The sequence below is a fragment of the Diabrotica virgifera genome, chromosome 1, assembly GCF_917563875.1.
Source record: "Diabrotica virgifera virgifera chromosome 1, PGI_DIABVI_V3a".
NCBI lineage: Eukaryota > Metazoa > Arthropoda > Insecta > Coleoptera > Chrysomelidae > Diabrotica > Diabrotica virgifera.
This window is the reverse complement of record NC_065443.1, coordinates 180,893,212-180,895,846: the sequence shown is the minus strand read 5'-3', so window position 1 is coordinate 180,895,846 and position 2,635 is coordinate 180,893,212.

The window sequence follows — 2,635 nt, the reverse complement described above, 5'->3', positions numbered from 1 at the left end:
AATTATTACGTCGCTAAAGAGTTCCAAAAACAACTGCTTTTTATATAAAACTAGACTAACAATCTAAAAATTAAAGGAATAACACAGAAAACACAAAAATCGCCGATATAACTTAATTAACCTATGAAATGTCACTAGTGTCAAAATTTGATAAATGTCATTAGTGTCAAAATTTTATAACAGTGGAGTAAACTTGCCTGCGGTTGGACCAATTACAAACAAGCAATACAGCGCGGTAAATTTGAATCACTCCTCTTGGTTAAAAAACAAACCATAGTAACAGATGGAATATTAAAAGTGTGACTGAGAATGAAGTAGTTGAAGTGAGGTGAAAAGAAATATTGTAAATGTATTAAGAAAAAAGTTGTCGATGGAGTGGTTGGAAGTCCCGATTGAACGAAACATGACGGTTGACACAATTCGGACTTTTTTGTTTTTCTTTGACTATTTCTAGGTCTTCGTACAAGTCTAATTTTAAGAAATCTTTCTGTGGGATGTTGTGAAGTAGAGCAACATCATCTGGGATATTCAACTTATGGTTCTTTTGTTTAAGATGTTGTGAAAAGGTAGAGGTGTTCTCTCTTTTAGTGTGTTCAAGAGAGCGAGAAGCCAGTGATCTACAAGTTCTTCCTATGTAAGTAGCATCACAGTCTAGTTCCACTTACAGTTCCACTTCTAGTTCCACTTAACTAGTTCCACTTACAGTATACGAGAATCCATTTTACTACAACTAGTTTAATGAATTTTACATGATAATTTCCACATTGGGTGTGTTGTTACATCTTTTCTAATTTCAATAATATTTATACCTTATTCTTAAATATGACAGGTTATGTTAAAAACTACCTGTGGAACTGTCGTTTGTCTTGTCATCGTTCCGAGGTTCCTAACCATTTCAATTTCACTTGCCGTCAAACTTCCAACATGTGAACAAGTCACACCCAAATTTCAGATGTTACCTAGGGCAAATTAAATTATATTTTAAACATCAAGGCTTAAGGTAGCTTTTTATACTTATGTTTCCTTAACGGACTACTTGAAATGGGCTTTGACCCACATATTTTTGTAAAATAGCATTTTGGTGGCTAACATGTACATTGCACGTGAGTATAACCTAATATTTTTTTAACCCTAGTCAAAATTTCAACATCTTTGTCCTTTTTTATCAGGTTATATTCATTTTAGGTAAGCACTGATGATGACTGGTAAACCAGTCGAAAACTAGTTATGTGAATTGATGTGGCCCTTTTGAGGGTTTTTTTTTAAATATACCTTTTATACAGCATTTATTGTTTTTGTATCACATGGTATACAGCCAACTACAGGAAAATTTTTTCCTTGTGGATTTTGTTAACATTTTTTATTCGTTTAGCTGCGGCATACCTATGGATCGTCATAGAAATTCAATATATTTCAGCAAGGAATTAAAAATATTGAAGAAAGTACAGAAGGTGTTTAAAGTTAATGATGAATCTACTGTCACAGCTTTGATCAGAAGAAACGAAGAACATTTAATTTAATTTAATTTAATGTAAAATCAATTCTTAAGCGTGGTAGTAAGCAATAAGGCGAAATTAACTTCAGAACTAAAGTTAATGACTTTTATGAAACTTGCATAAAGTATCTTGAAAAATGTTGAAGTGTACCGTTTCTCTGTTTTCTCAACGTTTAAATTAATGCTTTTGAAGGAGATACCCAGTTGGGAACAAATTGAAGAAACTATTTGTTACTGCAATGAAAATATAGTATTGACACAAATAAATGATACTTTGCTGTTTGATCATGCACCCGTGACCCCTCGGACCCCTTTTAGCTGGAAGGTATCACCTTCAAACCCTACTTGGATGTGTCCCGTTTTTTTTTTCAAGTTTATGAGTTGGTCACCCTAATCTACCATGACTAAGTATATTTAGATTTTGTGAATTGATTATCTTTTCTATTATTCGATTTTTAGCCGAAGTATAATCAACGAATAAAATATACTCTTACGTCTATATTCTTTGGTATAATTAGAACCCCCTATTATTGGGTCATGGGAGTTGAAGTCACCTAACAATATTCGTGGAGTTGGAATTCATTGATCACTTGTTCTAGATCTAGTTCATCAACAACTGGATTTGGTGGAATACATATATACAGATGATACGTATATTTTTTTAAGTAGTGTATGTAGGTAGTTTTTAGGTAGGCAGTGATGATTTCCAAATTGTTTGCTGTTATAAGCAAAACCTAACTATAACCTAACCTATTTCGTTCCACATACAATTACTGTGTACACATATATCACTACCACTCCACTTGCAATATTAGGTTTTACTGTTTTTTTTTTATAAATACGTAGCAATAGTATAATTTTTAGTTTATATTAAGGTCGCTGCATATTATCATGCACGTAGCGTTTCGAGCCCGTAGCGTTTAGTTTCCGAAAAATATGATTATTTAAATGAAATTTACCCTAATAGCACAAGGACGTCCAATGGACGTCCATTGGACGTCCTTCACGGACTTAAGGGACGTCCATTGGACGTCCGTTTTCGTCCGAGGAACGTCCTTTATACGTCCTATTTTGGTCCAAATGTCGCGCTACCGAACGTCCATTGGAGGTCCATCTAAGGTCCGAGGGGACGTATAATGG